This window comes from Eulemur rufifrons, chromosome 25 (genome assembly GCF_041146395.1).
Source record: "Eulemur rufifrons isolate Redbay chromosome 25, OSU_ERuf_1, whole genome shotgun sequence".
NCBI classification, from domain to species: Eukaryota; Metazoa; Chordata; class Mammalia; order Primates; family Lemuridae; genus Eulemur; species Eulemur rufifrons.
This window is the reverse complement of record NC_091007.1, coordinates 16,006,610-16,016,748: the sequence shown is the minus strand read 5'-3', so window position 1 is coordinate 16,016,748 and position 10,139 is coordinate 16,006,610. Positions and strand designations below refer to the sequence as shown.

The window sequence follows — 10,139 nt, the reverse complement described above, 5'->3', positions numbered from 1 at the left end:
CGGCCAGCCACGGCACTGCGAGAAATAATAAGTGTTTGTTGTTTAAAGGCATTAAGTGTTGGGGTGTGTAGGAAAAGCCTCCCTATGGACTCGACCACATTTCCAGATTGGGTTGCTTGGCCCTTTGGAAAGCTGCTAAGGAAGCCAGATCCCATGGCTCGTGTTTCAGTGTTTTCCTGGAGTCCAACAATGGTGGGAGGAGCTGTAGCTCCTGGGGCTTCACTCCAGGGCCACGGGAGCCCCTGCAGCTCCCGACACATGGGTGTGACAGGTGCCACACGGAAGCCCCACTGCAGAGCAGGTGGAGGCAGGCAGGGTGCAGGCAAGGAGAGGGGATGGTATCTCCACCAAGCAAGGACCAACGTCCAAGTTTGGAGGTGAGGCCCAGCAATACCAAGAAGTGAGTAAATAGTACAGACGGCTAATATTAGTCTATGTCAATGAAGACCCTTAATTTGTAAGTAATGGAAACTACCACGAATTAGCTTAAGAAAAAAAAGGCTAATTTCTTACCAGGATGAAGGAAGGCAGCCGGGCCTTAGAAAGGGGGTCAATGTTAGAAAATGAAAATCTACTCCTCAGTCCACTGCAGGGCCTTTTTACTGATCTCTGAACACACCACCCTTGTGCACGGTGGTAACCCGAACACGATGTCTGTGTGAGGGGGTGTGAATTCTCCGACCGCCAGCTCTCAGGTGCCTCAGTGGTTAAGCAGTCACTACCACTGTGGGAAACTTAACCACGCTGGCATGCAATTAGCAACCAGCTGGGTGCTCTCGTCTCTTTTTTTCTTCCATTTCTCCTTTAAGTTTTAGTTCTGACTTTTTATTTTATTTTATGATTTCTTTTGTAGAGGCAGGGGTCTCCCTATGTCGCTCAGGCTGATCTTGAACTCCTGGCCTCAAGCTACCCTCCTGCCTTGGCCTCCCAGAGTGCTGGGATTACAGGTGTGAGCCACCAAGCCCAGCCTTTAGTTATTACTTTTATGCCCTGAGCCGCCTTCTTGATCTATGTAGGAGAGACCTGAAGCTAGCTGCACTTAAATATAACTTTATATCACAGCTTTCTCTCCCACCACACACAAATGTCCCATTTATGCCACTTAAAATATTACACACTAGTACAAGAATTAAGGTTTTTATTACTGTATTAAGAATAGCACAGAACTAAAATTGGGAATGCAAAGCTTGCAAGAATCTGTAATGTATTTAATTTACTCTGTAATTGTTATTTTTATTAAGTTCTGCATATTCATATTTTTTTAAAGTCAAATAGTTCAACACAGTAATAAAAAACAGCTGTCCCCTGCCACCACCCTCCCATTCAAGATTCACTCCTTCAACGCTTACTCTGGTATTGGCTTCCATATTTTTAAAAAATGTGCTTGTCTTATTATTATAATTATGTGGATTATGAATGTTACTAATGAATATAAATTTATATCAATGTAAGTAGATACTATATTTAGCAGAAATATTAAAATGCTACTTGACTTTTACTTTTAGATATCATACATTGATTTTCTATTATAGAATATAAGAATTTAATTCTTGGCCGGGCGTGGTAACTCACGCCTGTAATTCTAGCACTCTGGAAGGTAGAGGCGGGAGGAATGCTCCAGGTCAGGAGTCTGAGACCAGCCTGAGCAAGAGCGAGACCCCATCTCTACTAAAAATAGAAAGAAATTATATGGACACCTAAAAATATATAGAGAAAAAATTAGCCGGGCATGGTGGCACATGCCTGTAGTCCCAGCTACTCGGGAGGCTGAGGCAGGAGGATCACTCGAGCCCAGGAGTTTGAGGTTGCTGTGAGCTAGGCTGACTCCATGGCACTCTAGCCAGGGCAACAGAGCAAGACTCTGTCTTAAAAAAAAAAAAAAACAGAATTTAATTCTTTTACATCCCCCACACACATAAATCTACACTTCCCCTTCCTCATCTTCCCAATATAATTAGATTTCTTTTTTTTTTGCTGAGTTGATATTCAGTACATACATTTTATGATTATGCAATTATCTTTCACAGCTGACTGACCACATTGAATGTATTTGGGTTACAGTTCCTTTTCTTGTGCAAATTTTTTGTTCTCCCAAAAATTAATAATTGTCTTCTTCCATTTGCTTGGTTTTCTATGTTCCTATTGCTGACTGTAGAAACTAGTCAACGCAACTATTCTACAGAAGCGTCACTGCCCTCTCATAGCGTCCACGCTCATCAGGTGATCTGCTCCTGTAGCCCCTACTGAAGCTGTCATCCTCCTGTCCCAGGCTGAATGGCTGTTCTACAAGCCTGCTGCATAGCTGTCACCTGGATCTTCCTTCCAACACCATTATGGGAAGTCCCTTGGTCTCCTGCATGAGATAGATCCCCTGTTTCCTGGATCCCACGTCTTTTGTTTGTTTGTTTGAGACAAGAGTCTCACTCTGTTGCCTTGAGTAGAGTGCCACTGAGTCAGCCTAGCTCACAGCAACCTCAAACTCGTGGGCTCAAGTGATCCTCTTGCCTCAGCCTCCCAAGTAGCTGTGACTACAGGGGCACACCACGACACCCAGTAGAGATGGGGTCTTGCTCTTGCTCAGGCTGATCTTGAACTCCTGAGCTCAAGCAATCCTCCTGCCTCTGCCTCCCAGAGTGCTAGGATTACAGGTGTGGGCCAGAAAGCCCAGCCTGGATCCCCTGTCTTAATTTTTCTTGGTTTATACCCTTGTGTAGGTAGAACTTATTATGGTAGATTTTTTAGAAAGGTTGAGGAGATGGTAAATTTTTTGAGCCTTGAATGCATAAAAATGTGCTTATTCTACCCTCTTAATAATGTGTCTGGTGTAGTAAATACATTATTTTTGGTGCCATCCCAAGTCTTTTGATCACCTTTCCTTTGGTAAATTTCTCACCTCTTGAGTCTCCTCACTTTTCCAAGGTAGAATAAGAACGTGCTGTTCTGCAGCTGAGGCGGGGCGGGGAGGAGAGGAAGCTACGAAACCTACACTCTTCCAATGACACCTACCTCTACAAGACCTCAGAAGTAGGCAAGGTGAGAAAGCAGCTGTTTGTAGAATCCATCTTTTGCGTGAATGACAGACATAGCAACATCTGCTCTGGAAGGAAGGATGGCTGCAGGTGTGAGCTTCATCATTGCAGCCAGGTACGGTGCCTGATCCAGGTATGCTAATGGAGATGTTTGTACCAGCACAGCCCACGCAGTGGTCTTGGGTGTAGATCCTGGCAATGTGGCACATGAGCCTGCCTTCTCTGGCTTACCAGAAAAGTCCATGAATGACCTGAGCAATCTGAGAGCAATACATTTCTTATCTGCTTAAACTAACCATATGGATTCTGCTGTTTACAATTAAGAATACTAGGGGGCCGGGCGTGATGGCTCACGCCTGTAATCCTAGCACTCTGGGAGGCCGAGGCAGGAGGATCTCTCGAGGTCTGGAGTTCGAGGCCAGCCTGAGCAAGAGCAAGACCCCATCTCTACTAAAAGTAGAAAGAAATGATTTGGACAGCTAAAAATATATATAGAAAAAAATTAGCTGGGCATGGTGGCGCATGTCTGTAGTCCCAGATACTTGGGAGGCTGAGACAGAAGGATTGCTTGAGCCCAGCAGTTTGAGGTTGCTGTGAGCTAGGCTGACGCCACGGCACTCTAGCCAGCGCAACAAAGCGAGACTCTGTCTCAAAAAAAAAAAAAAAAAGAATACTAGGGGATATAGCTGGACATAGAATTATAGGTTGGAAATCATTTTTCCTCAAAATTTGCAAAGCATTGTTCCATGATCTTCTGGCTGTGTTGTTTCTGTTGAGAAGTCTGGTGCTGTGCATTTTCTTAAGGTCTTGGACATGATGTATTTCTCCTCTCTGAAGGCTTTGAGACTTTTTTTTGTATCCCTAGTACTCTGAAATTTCTAGTCAAACATGTGGGTCCTTTTGCATTTGTTGGGCGACCACGTCGGAGTGTGCAGTTGTACGCTGCATCCCTCTAGGGGGCGCTATTCCCATCTGAGTCCAGAGACAGGACTTGTGTGTCTGTCCAAGATGGCCCTGTGGACACCTTGAGGGACTTTACAATCTGAAAACAACAGTCACTCCGTTCTGGGACATCTGTTGCCTAATCTCTCCTCACAACCAATACCTTTGTGCTGCCTCTGGAACGCATTAGTCCAATATTGGATTTCCTAGATCAATCTCCTCATTTTCTCATTTCGTCTCTATTTCCCATTGCATGTTCCTGGTTCCACTTTCTGAGAGATTTCCTCCACTTTATCTTCCAGCCTTCTGCTGAATATTTAACTTCAGCTATGCTATTTTTAATTGACAGAATTCTGTTTTAAAAATAGCATTCTGTTCTCCAGAATCCAAGATCTCTCATTTCTCGGAGGATGTCGATTAGAAGTTTATTTACTTTTTTCTTTCGCTTAGGTTTCCTTCCACTCACTGAGTTCTTTGTTTCCTTCCTCTTTTGCCTTCCACTTGCTCTTTCTATTTCTTTTTCACTTGTTTTCGTCCCTCTTTTGTTGTACAGATGATGTAAATGCCTCATGATCCATGGCACTGACACTTTAGAGGGAGGCACTAAAAAGCTGATTGCGATCTGTGTGCTGGGCAGCTTCTCGAATTGGTGGCTTTATTCTAAATGACCTGGCGTGGCTGTTTTCCTGAGGATCCCAACAGAAAGTCTCTGTGGATCTTTTCCCTTGGTCTGACTTATTTCCCCAGAAACAAATCTGCCCAGGGCAGGGGAGTACGCCTGGCAGCAGCATTCTCAGGCCTAAGAGGGGAGAGGGGTGGGGTAGGAGGGCCTCACCTTCCAACCTGCAGCTTTGTCCCTCGATGCCCGGTGTGGCAGAGCCAAGGGAGACCCCTTCACCCTCTGAAGGGTCACTGGAAAATCAACTCACAAGAGGCAGATGAATTGGAGAAAAGGCATGCAAATTTATTTAATGTGTATACACGGAGAACCCACAGGGTGATTATCTACGTAAGGTTTTTTGGAGTGGCTGGCGCCAGAGAAAGAAAGACCAGCAGAGTTAAAAGGGATACGTAAAGAGGCTTTATTGGGGCACTCCTGGGTGGGGGTAACAGGTCCCAAGAGAGGGGCCCGGGCGAGCCTCATGGTCCCACGAGTGGAACCAGGGAAGCCGCACCGCCCAGAAGTCTGGGTGGGTTTATATACGTTTTTAGGGCTGGGGGATGGGAGTTTCTCTGGAGGGAAGGTTTCGGAGGGAAGAGTGAGGAATTTCTTTGTTTCAGCTTTAGGGCGGGTGTCGTGGAGTAAGAGGGGCTTCTTCTTTTTCCATTAGGGAGGGGAGGGGTGTCCGCCACCAGCCTTACAATCTACACCCACACTCCCACATCGGGGTTCAGAAGCTTCTATATTATCCTGGCAAAACAGGTTATGGGAGAGGGCAGGGGAGGAACTCCCCTGAGGGGCAGTCAAGGACTACCAGGAAGAATGCATGGATCTGGGGACAGGGGTTAACTTGTAAATAAATAGTTCTCTGTGAAAGACAGGAGATGTGCCTTCACAATAAACATAAAACAAGAAGTGTCAAAGTGAAATGTCAGAGATATCAACTGTCACACTTAGTACTTAAGGAAATCGGACGTTTCATACTTAATAACTGTAATATGTTGATTTTGAGCTGCAAGAAATTGAAAACTAGCCAATGCAGGAAACACTCATTACCTCCCCCTCAACTGCATAAAATAAAGTATAAATTTCCCCTTTAGTAAAGGGAATTTGCATTTATAAAGGTATCAGCACCAGGAAGAGAGCTACTCTGAGCTGACTTGTATCACCTGGGAGGCTTTTATCTGCATAACAAAGCAAATTTCATTCACCATGCATTTCCTCCCCTCCCTTTTCCATAATTTGTCTTCCCCACCCTGAAAAGCCCCAAATCCCTGTTCCTTTCAGGAATAGCTCAGGATGATTTATAAATCTCAATCTCCTGGCCACTACCTTGAGTCTCATATTTTTGTGGGACTCCCACACATATGTATGTCATTAAAATTGTTTTTCCTTTCTCCATCTGTTTAATGTCATTTTAATTCATAGACCAGCCAAAGAACCTGTAATGGTAGAAGAAAGCATTTTTTCCTCTCCTTTGGGAAACAATACATGGCAAAGTAGCACGTGCAAAAGCCAGAGGAAAGGAAAAGTTATTTTCTCCGATTAATATACAGCAATAGTCCTGAAAGTGTGGTCCTGGCACAAGGGGCATCAGTATCACCCGGAAACTTGTTAGAAATGAAAATTCTAGGGCCCCACCCCAGACCTAGTGCATCAGACACTCTCGGGGTAGGTTCCTGCAATTTGTTCTTTAACAAGCAGTTGCAGTGATTCTAACACCTGCTAAAAGTCTTTGAACCACAGCTATAGTGGCAAGGAAATGGACGCTGTCATTCCAGGCTGACATGTAGGAACCACCGTCCTAGTTACAGGATATGTATGTCTTGTGTGCTAGGACAAGGTCAAGGCCAACATTTAGATAAAAGGACAGACCTGTGGAGAGGAAAACCAGAGAAGAGAGAGACTTGGTCCTGAGACACAGCAGGGACCCCTCTTAAGGGCTGGGGGCGGGGGATGGGAGCAAGCATGGAAATAAAGGAAAAGTCTTGAGTCCCTTTGAGGGAAATCCCAGGCACCTAGCTGGCCTCGAAAGTAAATAGAGGCTGGGCATGGTGGCTAATGCCTGTAATCCTAGTACTCTGGGAGGCCGGGGCAGGAGGATTTCTTCAGCTCAGGAGTTCAAGAGCAGCCAGAGCAACAAAGAGACCCTCATCTCTACTAAAAATTAAAAAATTAGCTGGGTGTCATGGTGCACACCTGTAGGCCCAGCCACTCAGGAGGCTGAGGCAGGAGGATCGCTTGAGCCCAAGAGTTTGAGGCTGCAGTAAGCTACGATGACGCCACTGCACTCTACCCAGGGCAACAGAGTGAGACTCTGTCTCAAGAAAAGAAAAAAGGAAAAAAAGTAAATAGACAACCAGATGAGCAGAAAGAGAGTAATGACAATAGTCCTTCAAGCCAGAGTCATGAGGTGTTTTAGTCCCTTGGGGAAACTAAAAGATGGCATCGTAACATCTGTTCCTGAGTGGTTTTCAGAAACCCCACGAGACAGAAAATGCAGATAAGGGGAAACTGAGGAATTGAACACTGATCACTGTTCTTTCTTCTCAATTTCTCCATGAGGGGCCTGGGAGGAGTCACACCCACCACAACCAATTGCTAATCAAAGAATCCCTGAGACCCGGAAGCACCTGCTTCAAGATAGCCCACCTTTTGGGGCCAAACCAATGTATAACCTCCATGTATTGATTTACGATTTCTCTGGCAACTTCTGCTTTCCTGAAATGCACCCCTGCCTTTAAAGACCCTGGCATGTAAGCCACTGGGCAGTTCCAGTCTTCAGTGCTGGCTGCGCATTCTCCTTGCATGGTGCCATGAAATAAAAATGCCTCTTTCTCCCGTTGCAACTCTCAGCTTCAGGGTCTGGCCTTGCTGCACTAGGTGAGCGGATACTAACCAAATCCAGTCTGGCTCAGTAACAGTACATGGAAGACCTAATTCCAAACCCTGAGGACTTGGCTCCTGTAGTTTTCTCTTTGACTCTGTGAGCTCTGCCAGGATTCCACCCAGCAGTGGGGATCAGTAGATCCCTGCTCCTTTTTTTGTTTCTCCAAAGCCAGTGTGAATCAAGTTTCTGGCTTTGCGATCCCAAGACTCCAGAATAATTCCCCACTCTTCCTTTTTAAGAAGCAGAGTGAGCCAGGCCATATAGGTAATCCCAGCTACTTGGGAGACTGAGGCAGAAGGGTTGCTGGAGCCTAGGAATTCGAGACCATCCAGAGCAATGCAGTGAGACCCCCGTCTCAAAAAAAGAAAAAAAGCAGCAAAGTGAAGCTTGTAACAGAGAGAACGGTCTGAAAAAGGGTAAAAATATTTATCAGCTGTCTGTTTAAAACCTCCCGACTCTTTTTCAGAATTAAAACCTGCCTCCCAGCCTCAGGCCAGTTGTTGGGAGGGGCAGGGGAGTGTCCTTGGTTCTTTGACCCACAGGAGATGGCTCTAGAGACCCGCCCAGGTAAGGCTGGGCCAGAGGTCAGGAGATCGTCTTCCTAGGAGATGGGATGGATCAGAATCGTCAACCATAGTTAAACAGCCATAGCCTGAAGCTGAAAACCCTCCCTTTAAAAGCTCTGTATTTCTGCGTATAGGTGGGAAAATTGGACAGGAGTCTGCCATTTTCCTCATTTGCTGGCAACTTTTTTTTTTTTTTTTTTTTTAGACAGTGTCTCGCTCTGTTGCCTGGGCTAGAGTGCTGTGGCATTAGCCCAGCTCACAGCAACCTCAAACTCCTGGGCTCAAGCGATCCTCCTGCCTCAGTTTCCCTAGTAGCTGGGACTACAGGTATGCGCCACCATGCCTGGCTAATTTTTTCTATATAGATTTTTAGTTGTCCAGATAATTTCTTTCTATTTTTAGTAGAGACGGGGTCTCGCTCTGGCTCAGGCTGGTCTCGAACTTCTGACCTCTAGCAATCTTCCCGCCTCGGCCTCCCAGAGTGCTAGGATTACAGGCGTGAGCCACCACACCTGGCCAGCTGGCAGCTTAATAAACCTCCCTTTCCTTCTCAAACCACTTGTCCTCGTTTTTTCTGATGCGGCCTCAGGGACAAGTGCCAACATTCAGTAACAAGCTGACCTTCCCATTACGATCATCTGATCACCTACAGTGGCAAAAGAGTGGTGGCAAAGAACAGCGATTAGGGCCTGATGACTGGCTGTTCCCCAGAAAGGCTCTTCAGTGCTCAGAAGTCAGTGTCTTCTCTGCTTACATCTATATGCACAAACATGAACATATTTACTCATGCGAGAATCAAATAAATATACTTTGTCTCGGTACTTTAGGTTTGGTGAGTACATCTATGTTCATGCTATTCATAAGACTGATGATTTTATTAATTTTTATTATACTCCTTGTTCTTCATGTTATTGCTCCAAACCTTTCAAAATTTAACAGAGCATTTGCTCACTTACTGCAATTCACAAGATCTTCCTCTAGTTCAAGGATTCCGAAACCTACTGATCATCAAAATCACCTCGGATTCAAAAATATAATGCCTGGGCCGGGCGTGGTGGCTCACGCCTGTAATCCTAGCACTCTGGGAGGCCAAGGTGGGCGGATCGTTTGAGCTCAGGAGTTCGAGACCAGCCTGAGCAAGAGCGAGACCCCGTCTCTACTAAAAATAGAAAGAAATTATATGGACAGCTAAAAATATATATAGAAAAAATTAGCCGGGCATGGTGGTGCATGCCTGTAGTCCCAGCTACTTGGGAGGCTGAGACAGGAGGATCGCTTGAGCTCAGGAGTTTGAGGTTGCTGTGAGCTAGGCTGATGCCACGGCACTCACTCTAGCCTGGGCAACAGAGTGAGACTCTGTCTCAAAAAAAAAAAAATAATAATAATGCTTAAGACTATACTTTCAGGGATCATGTCTATAGTTCGTTACTAGAGAAGTTTCTCTGAACGTGTGGAAAAGATAAATACATAAATAAAAAAGAAAAAATAAAGAAAAGAAAAAAAACCCAAAATATGCCCGTGCCTCACTCCAAACCTGCTAAATATCGAGGGGCTATTTTCTGCACCCACACAGACACCTGTGCCCTGGTGAAATCAATGATCCCTATCTATGTGGCTTTGCATTGTCCTAAAAATAATGTCTTCTGAATGCCAAGAATTTTATCACATGCTTTCTTTTAACAGAGAAATCTGAAACATACATATTTATTTTTCCTAAGAGTAATACAGAGACCAGAATATGTCTCCCCAAATCCTCTTGGACATAAAGGTTATTTTAAGCTGATTATTTTGAGAAACAGCAACCACAGAAACTGAGGACAGAGTGTAAGTTTCCCTTTTGTAAGGGGAATTGACATTTATAGAGGAAATCTCCATTTGTAAAAGTGTCTTCCTCTCTGTACCAGGAAGTATGACTCTGAATCACAAGAGGCTCTTATCAATGGAGAAGGCACAGACTTGAATCGTAACAAACCTTCCCTTGTTTACCATACTTTTCCTGGTCATCCTGCCGTAAGTTGATGCTCCTGCCCAGAAGCCCCAAATCCCTTTTC

At 45.1% G+C, this 10,139-nt stretch overlaps 1 pseudogene; it reads left to right on the top strand.

Annotated features, from left to right (window-relative positions):
• The first annotated feature begins 9,478 nt into the window (after positions 1-9,478).
• On the top strand, positions 9,479-9,554 carry LOC138375423 (small nucleolar RNA U3; annotated as a pseudogene).
• The last annotated feature ends 585 nt before the right edge of the window (positions 9,555-10,139 follow it).